Genomic DNA, 13373 nt, shown 5'->3' on the forward strand with positions numbered 1-13373 from the left:
ATAAATGACAATTTTCTGAAAATAGGCCTCTTTAAAATTGAGTTTTCAAAAAACTGAACCAAACAGATTAAATAAGTACATAAACTGGTCCTCCTAGTCTATAATTAGACAGAGCAACAGCCTGGTCTGGACACAATATCTAATTTTCTACTTTACAATGTTTTTTAGTTTTATGCTGTGCTCCTAGTCATTAATGGAACAACAAGCTAAAATTGCAATGAAAGTGTGGCCAAGTTTGAATTTATAAAATGCTACTACTACCTCTAACTACTAATATAGCTAGGGTGAGTAGGGATCGTCCCAAGGGATTAGTTGCGTATTTGAAATGGAAACAAGGTTGGATTGGTAGATCAAGTAATCAAAAGGTGATTTGATTGATTAATTAAACTTACAATGTAAATAAATTCAATACAAATCAATTAAAGTAAATAAAGTAAAGAAAACAATAGAGAGAGGTCTTGGGATTTAGAGGTCACCACTAAACATCACCATTCTAGATACTCAATATGTAATGAATGAGGGGAAATATGTGTTGCAATACAAAGAGGTGTGATTGATTGAATCAACAAGCATGAATGACTAATTAAGTATACATTGTCTAGACAACATAATGAATAGCCCAATATATCAAACTAAGCCATTATTCCTTCCTTTAAGCTCACAATCAACACATTAACAAGATAGAGAATTAGACTACTTGCATTCATAAGTATGGAACATCGAACAACAAGCATGGATTGTCCTCACATCTAAGAAAGTAAAATAACTACACTACATTTAAACTAAGGACATGAAAATTAAACTAATTAAACTAAAGTAGAGGCACAATCCATCAAGAAATGAGTATGAACTATCAAATAAACCACAAGAGTATTATATTTAAGCACTATGCTTTGACAATCTCTAGATTCATAGCATCAATACACATAGATATGCATCAGTATCACAAAACCAAGAGATAAATACATGAACATCTACTCTAGCATACATAGACATATGAATAGATTGAAATGATTAATTGAAAGTATTAAACAGCACAAATCATTGTAAAAATAAGATTGATATATAAATCAAATGTCAAGACAAGATTACAACACAAATCCCCTCAAAATACAAAACATCAAGATCTAGAAGGCATGTTTAGGGCTAACTCTAGCCCCAAAAAGATGTTTAGCCACTCATTGATGTAGTCATCCAACCCTTAAGGGCCATCTCCATGGTAAGAATGATTTTCCTCTTGATGGAAACCCTAGATGAATGGAAGAACTCCCAAATGGTGTATAGCTCTCTAATCTCTCGCCTCCTCTCCAAAATTCTCTATTGTTGTCTCTTTTTTTTTTTTTTTTTTTTTTTTTTTTTTTTTTTTTTTTTTTGTAAAATGGCTTAAAATCTTTATATAGGTAGCTCAAGTGTCACACCCAATGGTCAGATCTCGTACACTAGGGCCCTTCCAATGATTGCACCACGAGTCATCTTTTAATGAGCTGGACTCTGTTTTATTTCGGACTTGAGGAGGTTCGATCGATCGAATTCTGATGAGATTGATCGAACTCTGGCCAGATTTATCGAAGTATAACCAGATCGATCCATCATTGGCGGCACCTTTTTGGAATACGACAAATCTATGAGATATTTTAGGATATTTTGGGAAAAGGACAAAAGTGGTAGGTAGGGATAAGATTAAGGAAGTTCGATCGATTGAAAGAATGGTGAGATCGATCGAAGATGGAAATTCTTGAGGATAAGGACAAGGGGTTTAATCCATCTTGGTGAGGCTAGATCGATCACTGTAAGATCGATCGAAGATTGGTCTAATTGATCGAAACTTGCTGTATTACTTTGCTTCCACTTTGCTCTTTTCTTCCATTTAGCCTGAGATAGCTTCTTTTATGCTCTAATTTGGCTGAATTGACTTATTTTGGGGATAAGTGCCTGAAAAGGGCAATAACATGAAATTCGTCTAAAACGGGAAAATAAGATAGATAAAGGTTCTAGAATACTCAAGCTTAAAGGGTTTAAATACGCACTTTTCAGTGCTCATCACACCCCCAAACTTAAATATTGCTAGTCCATAGCAATGAACTATAAAGTAAAGAAATGAAATGAACAACTATATAACTATGAATTAGAAAGCAATAAAAGGATAATGCCACTTTCGTAGGGAACACGATTGCATTTAGTACATGCAACAAGCCTTTTAAACCCCTAGGTTACCCCTAGTGGATGAGTGAAGTCTCGTGAGGGTTTCCAGAAATGATACCCACAAATATTAAGCTCTTTCTCATTAAAGAGGCACCAATATTCCAAACAAGTATTGGGAGAAAACTACCTCCAGTATGCAATTTTTCAACCATTTTCAAGCAATCTCCTAAAATCTCAACATCAAACAAGCAATTATGGTCCTCCACACATTAAGACAATGATCATGCAAATAAAAACAACTCTAGAATCCTTTTTGAGTGGACCGGCATAAAATATGTTGCTATCTAAGACAACTAAAGAAATGATCACATCCTTACTCTCAAACTAGCACACAAATCTAGTATCGATCATCAAGACAAATAGTAGACTTTTTATTAAAACTTTGTTGATCTAGGTGCGCTTATTCTTTTCACTCGATTTTTTTTTCCCTAATCCTAAGGATCAAAGATGGAAGCATGGTGCAATGTGTTGATCTATTAAGCTTTCTAGCGATCTATGAGGTAGAGCGTTAGGTCAATGACTCCCAAACCAGATGGCTTTAGGGCATCAGGTGTTAAAACACCCCTAAGGACTTACAAGCTTAAATCAACTAGGCTACAAATCAAAATAACCTCCATCTAATCATTTCCCACTTCTCACCTTTTGGGAGAAGTTCTCACTTTTTTATTTGCTTTTGCAACTCTCTTTTTTCTTTTCTTTTCTTTTTTTTTTTTTTTTTTTTTTTTTAGAAAATGAAATGTCCTGATCGATCGAACATAGATTGATCTAATCTCGATCGATCCAAACCTGAAAGTCTGCATATAGCTTCGAACGATACACAGAGAGATGAAAAATGCAGAGATCCAAAAATTTTCTAAGTATAGAACTTCGATCGATCCAAGGGAAACCAGATTGATCTTGGAATTTTCAGATCGATCAGAAATGAAGTTCGCATGATACACAGAGAACTAAAATATGCAGGAAATTTACGTATGATGGGACAGAGAGATGATTGGATGCAGAGAAGTTGTTCAATCGATCGAACTTCTTTTGAGATTGATCGAAAAGTCAAAAATATGCAAGAAATTGAACTTCTCATGAGAACATTGAGTGCATCACTATATCTCTTCATAGATCGGATCTACTAAAAGGGCAGCTTCCATATGTCTTTAAAAAACCTGTCCCTAAATGTAGGGTTTCAACCTTTGTCCATTCACCTTGAATATGTTGCCATTTTTTAAACTTTGAATTTCAACTGCCCCATAAGGCGAAACAGATATGATCTTATATGGACCTTCCCATTTGGTTCGCAACTTTTCGGGAAAGAGTTTTAGTCTAGAGTTGAAAAGCCAAGCTTTTTGACCCGGCTTAAAAGATTTCTTTACAATGTGTTTATTATGAAAAGCTTTAGTCATCTCTTTGTAGAGTTTGGCATTATATCATAAGCATTGTGTCTTAACTCTTCCAACTCATTCAATTGTAGCAAACGATTCTCTTTGGTTTTGTCAAGGTCAAGATTGAGCTTTTTAACTACCCACATAGCTTTGTGTTCTAGCTCAACCGGAAGATGGCAAGGCTTTCCATAAACAAGTCTATAAGGAGACATGCCAATGGGAGTCTTATATGTTGTTCGATAAGCCCACAAAGCATCATTCAACTTGTGTGACCAATCCTTCCGGGTTGTGTTAGAATATGTTTAATTTCTCGGTTTGAAACTTCTACTTGCCCACTTATTTGAGGATGGTAAGGTGTGACGACTTTATGAGTAACGGAATACTTAAGAAATAATTACCTTAAGAATTGATTGCAAAAATGCTTTCCTCCATTACGAATCATGGCTCTTGGCATACCAAAACGAGTAAAAATGTTAGATTTAATGAATTGAACAACCACGGAGTGGTCATTGGTTTTGGTAGCACAAACCTCCACCCACTTAGAAACATAGTCATCGACAAACAAAATGTATTGAAATCCATAAGACATAGGAAAAGGACCTATTGAAATCAATGCCCCAAATATCAAAGATCTCAACAACAAGAATATTTGTCAAGGGCATCATGTCTCTTTTTGACATTGATCTCATTTTTGGATATCTCTCACACTCCTTGCAAAAATTGTAGGCATCTCTATAGATGGTGAGCCAAAATAGACCAGTTTGAAGCACCTTCAAAGCAGTCTTTTTTGCATTAAAATGCCCGCCGCATGCAAGGGTATGGCAAAACACAAGCACACTTGGAATTTCACTCTCTGGAATGCATCTTCTCACAATTTGATCTGGACAATATCAAAACAAAATAGGATCTTCCCAATAGTAATTTCGAATGGTGGCAAAGAAACGCTTCTTTGCTTGCTTTGACTAATTAATTGGAAGTTTGCCAATTGCAAGAAAGTTCACGATGTCGGCAAACCAAGGCATTTGTCCATTAGAAACTTGGAAGAGTTGTTCATCGGGAAATGAATCACAAATTGGTGGGCTAGGGGAAGATTCTACTACTAACCTTGAAAGATGATCAGCAACCACATTTTCAGTGCCTTTCTTATCTTTGATTTCAAAATCAAATTGTTGAAGAAGCAAAATCCATCTTATCAAACGAGGCTTTATTTTTTTCTTTGTCAAAAGATGTCTCAAAGCAGCATGATCAGAATAGACAATGACTTTTGATCCTAAGAGATAAGATTAGAATTTATCAAGGGCATACACTACGGCAAGTAATTCCTTCTCGGTAGTGGAGTAATTCAATTGAGCTCCCGAGAGGGTCTTGCTTGCATAGTATATGGCGTATGGAAGTTTTCCTACCCTTTGCCCCAAAACTGCTCCCATGGCATAATCAGAGGCATCGCACATGATTTCAAACGGCAATGACCAATCAGGAGGTTGCATAATAGGAGCGGATGACAATAAGTCACGCAATTTATGAAAAGCATTAAGGCATGCTTGATCAAAGACAAATGGGGTTTCCTTGGCAAGAAGATTGCACAAGGGTCTAACAATTTTACTAAAGTTTTTGATGAAACGGCGATAGAAGCCAGAATGACCTAAAAAGGAGTGAACCTCTCGCACCGTATAAGGTAGAAACAATTCAGAAATGAGCTCAACTTTCACTTTATCAACTTCAATTTCCCTTTTTGAGATGACATGTCCCAAAACTATACCTTCTTGAACCATGAAATGGCTCTTTTCCCAACTTAGAACGAGGTTTGTTTCACGATATCTTTTAAGCACCAAATTTAGATTTTTGAGGCATGCATCAAATGAAGACCCAAAGACAGAAAAATCATTCATAAAAACCTCTAGATACTCTTCCACCATGTCCGAGAAAATTGACATCATACACATTTGGAATGTTGCGGGAGCATTGCACAATCCAAAATGCATCCGTCTAAAAGCAAATGTGCCAAAAGGACAAGTAAATGTGGTTTTCTCTTGGTCTAAAGGGTCATGGGCTACTTGATTATAGCCTGAATAGCCATCAAGAAAGCAGTAACATTGTTGCCCGGCCAATCTCTCTAAAATTTGATCAATAAATGGCAAAGGGAAATGATCTTTTTTAGAGGCGGCATTTAATTTGCGGTAGTCAATGGATACACACCATGAATTGGCGGTACACTTAGAAATTGCTTCACCCTTTGAATTTTCAACCACTGTAATCCCCGATTTTTTGGGAACTACTTGAGTTGGACTCACCCATTTACTGTCAGAGATTGGGTAGATTATATCGGCATCCAAAAGTTTAACAACTTCCTTTTTAACCACTTCTTTTATGTTTGGATTCAATCTCTTTTGAGCATATCTAAAAGGTTTTGCATCCTCTTCCATAAGTATGCGATGCATACAAATAAAAAGGTCAATTCCCTTTAGATCCGCCACACTCCATCCAATAGCTTTCTTATTTTCTTTAAGCACATTCAAAAGAGTATTTTCTTGATCTTTTTCAAGACTTGAAGAGATGATGATCGGAAGAGTCTCTTTCGGGTCTAAAAAGGCATACTTAAGATCGTGAGGGAGAGTTTTAAGCTCAAGAGTGGGTGGAGAGACTAAAGATGGGATTGGTGGAGTGCTAGAGAGTGGTGGAAGAGATTCTTTTGGAGCTTTCCAAGGTGGAAAATCCAAACTTGCAATGGATTCCATTAAATCATTTACCTCATTCATTGATCCTTCATTATCAAACCCACAATTACAATACATTTCAAGGAGACAAGATACAAGGGGATCTTCAGACAGAAGAGATGAAAGATTGTCCTCGGTTGGCTTCTTTATAATCATGGACGGAATGGACTCCTCTATAACCTCATCCAAGACATCTATGAGACAACACTCATCTTCATCTATGGGATGTCGACTTGCATTGAAAACATTAAGCTTAACCATCATGTTACCAAAAGAAAGGTCCATAACCCCGGATCTACAATTAATTGTAGCATTTGCGTTAGCAAGAAATGGCCTTCCTAAGATGATTGGAATATGATTGGTAGGATTTGCCACCGGTTCGGTATCAAGAACCACAAAATCAACCGGGAAATAAAACTTATCAACCTTAATGAAAATGTCCTCAACCATGCCCCTAGGTGTTTTGATGGATCTATCGGCCAATTGAAGCACCACCGAGGTTGGCTTCAATTCATTTAAACCTAGTTGGACATACACGGAGAAAGGAATCAAATTAACACTTGCTCCTAAGTCAAGAAGAGCTCTACGAACTTCATGGTTTCCAATTACGCATGAGATGGTTGGAGCACCGGGATCTTTGAACTTAGGTGGAGTGTTATGTTGAATGATGGACCTCACTTGCTCCGTGAGGAACACTTTTTTAGGGCTTTGTCCCTTACTTTTCCTCTTTTGCGTGCAAAGATCTTTCAAAATTTTTGCATAAGGCAGAATTTGCCTAATTGCATCCAAGAGGGGGAGATTTATGTTAACTTGTTTGAAGACTTCCATCATGTCATGGATTTTTCCTTTTTGCCTCCCAAATGGCGAAGTTTCTTTTAAAGCATATGGAAATGGAGCTTTTGGCTCATAAAACCTTACAACTTGAGGAGATGATGAAGAAGATTGAAAATTCCTATTTGGAACATTTTCCTCCAAGGAAGTAGGAGTAGGATTGGGCACGGGACGGGTATCAACTTCTGGTTGCACCAGTTCATTAACTTCACTTGGTTTCTCAACCCTATTGTCAATTTACTTGCCATTTCTCAAGGTAGTAATGGCTTACACTTGTTCTTGAGAAGGACACCCTGATGTAGAGTTTACTTCCACAAGGTATTGGGATTTTAGGTTCCTTTTGGGTTAGCTAGGCAATTTACCAATTTCTCTTGCATTCAATGCATTAGCTATTGTCCCAATTTGGGATTTAAGCTTTGATATCGATTGAGAATGAGAATGCAACAGGTTAGTGTTAATTTTTAAACTACCCAAAGCCACCAAAACTTTATCTTCAAATGTAGAATTACTAGAAAGTCCATACGAGTGATGAAAACCATTTTGAGATTCATAGACTTGAGATTGTGAGAAGTGGTTCATTCTTTGATGAAAAGAAGATGAAACAAATCCCTAAGAAATTTCACTTCTTTTATGAGGAGGAACATACCTACTTTGAAAATGCTTAACTTGACAAGGACTTGAATTCTCATCCCACCTTGGGACATAGACATTTGAATGAGGGTGGACAAATGTAGCATTGACTTGTTCAAAGTGTTCATTAAACACATGTCCATGAGGACAATTGGAAGTAGAATGTAGAACACTAGAACAAATCATGCAAGGCTCACAAAACTGATAGGAATGATGAAAAGCAGATGATTTAATAACCGATTTTTGACTCAATAAAAAACTATCAAGTTTTTGAGAAAGAGTTTTAATTTCCACTACAATCTCCATTAGACTTTCAATTTGACACACTTTCAAGTTTTTCTTCCTTTCATAATCATGATCCAACCGGGAAGTGTGGTATTTATGCAAAGAGTTTTCACTCATTTTTTTAAAAAGGTGCCAAACATCATCCTCATGTTTCCCAAAGTATGAATTCCCGCATGAAGTATCAACAATGTCTTTGTGAATGTCGGATAGGCTTTCATAGAAATATTGAACCACTTGTCATTTTAGAATACCATGGTGTGGACATTTCCAAGTCATTTAATCTTTTCCAAGCCTCATGTAAAAGTTCTCCCTCCCTATAAGAAAATTCTCTAATGGTGGTTCTCATTGAATTGGTCAAATTTATCCAAGAAGTTATTAAATTTGCCCCCAAATTGTTGAACCAATTTTTTGCTCTATTTTTAAGAGTGAAGGGAAAAAGGAGTAGTTTAAGAACTTCTTCTGGGACATTCAAGTACTGTGGAACATATTTCATGAAATTCTTCAAGATATTTATATGGTTCCTCATTATCTAAGCCATAGAAATGTGGACACATTTAAATGGTCTCGGGCTTGATTTCATATTGATTGGCCCCAAAATTAGGAAGCATGATGCAAGTTGGTGCATGGAATTCATGAAGATTGTAATGATCATGAAGGATCATTGGAGGAATTGGAGCTTGAACTCCATGGGGATGTTGGTTAATAGGGGGATGCCCCATGAAATGTGGGGCTAAATAGCCAAGATTACCCTCTAGATTTTCCATTAGAATACCTAAGACGAAGGGTAAGGGAAGGACCACACAAGACCTCAAGTAACACATCAATAAAACAGTAGAATCAAGCACTTTGCCCCTACAACAAATCAATAATCAACAATCCTCCACATACATTGATCCCATACTCCCATGCTTTCAACAATATGCAAAGAAAAATAAATTTCCTCCACGCGGGCTCACGATCTATCTAGGAAAGTAAAAACATGCCTCCACGCGGGCCGACGGTCTAACTAGAGATTGGGTTAGAAAGATCTCACAAAGGGTCTTTAAGCAACTTCAATTTAGTTTTCAATTTTCAAGCTTTGCTTTGCTTTATTTATTTTTTATTTATTTATTTATTTTTTCTAAGATTTTAGCTCTTTTATGCTTAGTTTAGTTCCTTACTTTTCAGTTCTCCCTTGTTTGACTTCCTTCGCTCAATTCACCTAGCCAATCAAGAACAAACATAATAAGTAACCGAAATAAAATAAAGTAAATAAAAACACGATCAAAAGAGTACTAATTCCTAATTATTTCCAAAATACAGCGTTGCCAAATCCCTGGCAACGGCGCCAAAACTTAGTGTGCTCCTAATCGTTGATGGAACAACAAGCTAAAATTGCAATGAAAGTGTGGCCAAGTTTGAATTTATAAAATGCCACTACTACCTCTAACTACTAATATAGTTAGGGTGAGTAGGGATCGTCCCAAGGGATTAGTTACGTATTTGAAATGGAAACAAGGTTGGATTAGTAGGTCAAGTGATCAAAAGGTGGTTTGATTGATTAATTAAACTTACAATGTAAATAAATTCAATACAAAGCAATTAAAGTAAATAAAGTAAAGAGAACAATAGAGAAAGGTCTTGGGATTTAGAGGTCACCACTAACCATCACCATTCTAGATACTCAATATGTAATGAATGAGGGGAAATATGTGTTGCAATACAAAGAGTTGTGATTGATTGAATCAACAAGTATGGATGACTAATTAAGTATACATTGTCTAAACAACCTAATGAATAGCCCAATATATCAAACTAAGCCATTATTCCTTCCTTCAAGCTCACAATCAATACACTAACAAGATCGAGAATTAGACTACTTGCATTCATAAGTATGGAACATTTTTGCTTATTTTAAATTTAGAAAAATTGTTAACATATATATTAACTATATAATGACTCATAATATCTATATAAAGGTTACAAAAAAAAAAAAAAAAAAAGAAAAAGAAAAAAAATGTAAAAGGAAAATAAAACACATTTTTTTGTTTCTAAAATACACATCCACTCTACTTCAAACATATTTGCTTATTTTAAATTTAGAAAATTGTTAACATATATATTAACTATATAATGATTCATAATGTCTATATAAAGGTTAGAACACTTTAGTTTCTTGTTATTTCTTTAAATTTTACGATATAACGATTCCAAATGAAAAATCCTTTAATTTTCTGTTATTGCATTTGATTGGGAGTCTATACAAACGCACCAAAATTATCTACCAATTTATTTTTAATTTATTTTCAATTTATTTACAACCCTTCTGAGTCATATAATTTTCAAATTTTATTTATTAAAAACCTCAATTTTACGTCTCATTAATTCACCTTATTTAACTATTTCAAATAAATAATACTCTATAATAAGAAAAAAAACATAAAAAGAAAAAAAAAAAAAAAAACTATAATATTCCCACTATTTAAAAATAAATAGTTCCTTTCCAAAAATTTCCTCCCAAAAATTCTAAAGCCTAATTCACACTATTCCAAACAAAGCAAAAAATTGTAGAAGAAAAAAAAAATGTACCCTATTTGTTTAAAAACAAAATCAAAAAAATATTCACGCAACAAAATGAAAAAGAAAAAAAAAAAACATAAAAGAAAGAAAAAAAAAAAAAAAACATACATTTTTGTTTTTAAAACGCATGCCCACCCCACTTCAAACATTTTTGCTTAATTTAAATTAAAAAAATTATTAACATATATATTAACTACATAATGATTCATAATATCTCTATAAAGGTTACAACCCTTTAATTTCTTACTATTAAGTGTAATGATTTATTTCTTTTTAAATGTTAGTATATAAAGGTTACAACCCTTTAGTTTTCTGTCATTACATCTGATTCAGAGTCTCTCCAAATGCACCAAAATTATCTTCCAATTTATTTTCAATTCATTTACAACCCCTATGATTCATATAATTTTCAATTTTTCTTTATAAAAATTCTAATGATGTGTCATTAAATCATCTTATTTAACTCTCACAAATTAAAAATAAGAGAAAAAAACATAAAAGGAAAAAAAAAAAAACAATAATATTCCCACTATTTAAAAAGGACTCAAAAATTCTAAAAGCCTAATTCACATTATTAAAAAAAAAAAATGTAAAAAGAAAAAAAAAGGTACCATATTTGTTTAAAAACAAAAATAAATAAATACACGCAACAAAAAGAAAAAGATAAAAAAAACGTCAAAGGGGAAAAAAAAACATACATTTTTTTTAAAAAAAAAAAAATTTAACTCTCACACATAAAATAAAAAAGAAAAAGAAAAAAAACGTAAATGAAAAAAAAAAATCTATAATATTCCCACTATTTTAAAAGGTAACCATTCCTTCCCAAAAAATTTCTCCCTATAAATATTCTAGAGCCTAATTCACATTATTCCAGACAAATAAAAAAAAATGTAAAAGGAAAACAAAAGTACAATTTTTGTTTAAAAATATTACTAATAGTATTTTTAAATTATGTGACGGTTTATTGTTCACAGAGTTTCTTAACAAATATTTCTTAAATTATGTGATGGCTCATTGTCACAAGGTATGTCTTATGAGTTACCCTGAATCTAAATAGTTATTTTTGCGAGTATCAAGGTGATGAAACACATATATTTAGGTGATATTACAATCTTGTTAAAACGATGCATTACTGCTTTCTATAGCAATGGTGGTGAGAGACTGCACAAGGTGGGCATGACAATGACAAGCAAAGCAGCAATGTTTACTATAATGAATTTGGAATCCTCATTTTTCTTCCATTTTTCATATTTCAATTCCAACAATTTCTTATATATATATATATATATATAGTCCTACCAAGTTATTCGCTTTTTTATTAACTTAATAATATGTTAATATTTGTGCATGCTCACATATTAGTACTAAAATAAAATATCTCAATTTTTCCCTTCATTCTCGTTTGGCAGAAACAACAAGTGACCCTCCAATGCAAATTCTTCCTCTATGGCTTTCTAGGGTATGTGATTTAAATAATGCACACATATTCATATGTATCTCCAACCAATTTGTTCATATCGATAAAATTACTTTGTTTAATTATATATAGAAGTTTTGTTACATGAAATAAAAAATTGAAAAAAATAAAATTTTATTTGTTGCAGGAAATTCTTAAAGATATTTGGATATAAAAGCGTCAAGTACTCTGGTAGCAATATTGGGATAAGTTGACTCTCCAACTTTAGCAATAATATTGGATAACCTTAAACCAGTTTTTACTTTCTTGTTCTACTAAATCAATGAACTCTTTCTGCCCTACATAATTATATTTATTGTACTAACTGCTTGAAATTAATTCTACTAAATCAAACTCGCCCTATATTGATATTAATTCTTATAAAGAAAGTTAGATAACTATGTTGAGTGTAGGAGAGCATATATATCTATACTATTATTAAAAGTATAAAGAATTTCAGTATTTCAGTATTTATTTATTAATATAAAAAATAATTTATTAATTAATATAAAAGGAATTTTTAAAAGAGTTTCTATAAAACTCTAACATAAAAAATATTTATTAGAGTTTTTATAAAACTTTAACACAAATTACCTATTTATTTATTTATTATGAGTTTTTTAATAAAAGGAAATCTAATTAGACAACAATTATTAATATAAAAAATAAAATAATTTCTCTAAAACTCACCACAAATTACCTTTTATTATGAGTTTTTAATAAAAGGAAAACTAATTAGACAAGAATTATTAATAAAAAAATATTTATTAATTGATATAAAAAATTAAATAATTTTTCTAAAACTCTATCACAAATTACCTTTTATTATGATTTTTTTTTTTAATAAAAGTAAATCTAATTATACAAGAATTATTAATAAAAAAAATATTTATTAATTGATATAAAAAGAGTTTTTAAAAGAGTTTCTATGAAACTCTAACACATATTACCTATTTATCTATTTATTATGAGTTTTTTTTTTTAATAAAAGTAAATCTAATTAGACAAGAATATATTTAAATAAAATAAAATAAAATAATTTTTATAAAATCTATCACAAATTAGCTATTTTATTTTCTATAAAACTTTATCACATTATCTATTTATTATGAGTTTTTTAATAAAATAAAATCTAATTAGAGAATAATATATTTAAATAAAATAAAATAAAATAATTTATATAAAACTCTATTACAAATTAGCTATTTTATTTTCTATAAAACTCTCTCACGTATAACCTATATTTATTTATTTATTATGAATATATTTAAAGAAAATAAAATAATTTCTATAAAACTGTCCCACAAATTACCTATTTTATTT

Source organism: Cornus florida, unplaced genomic scaffold, assembly GCF_030987335.1.
Source record: "Cornus florida cultivar Cherokee Brave unplaced genomic scaffold, ASM3098733v1 CherokeeBrave_3.0.0_Hap2_Chr02, whole genome shotgun sequence".
NCBI classification, from domain to species: Eukaryota; Viridiplantae; Streptophyta; class Magnoliopsida; order Cornales; family Cornaceae; genus Cornus; species Cornus florida.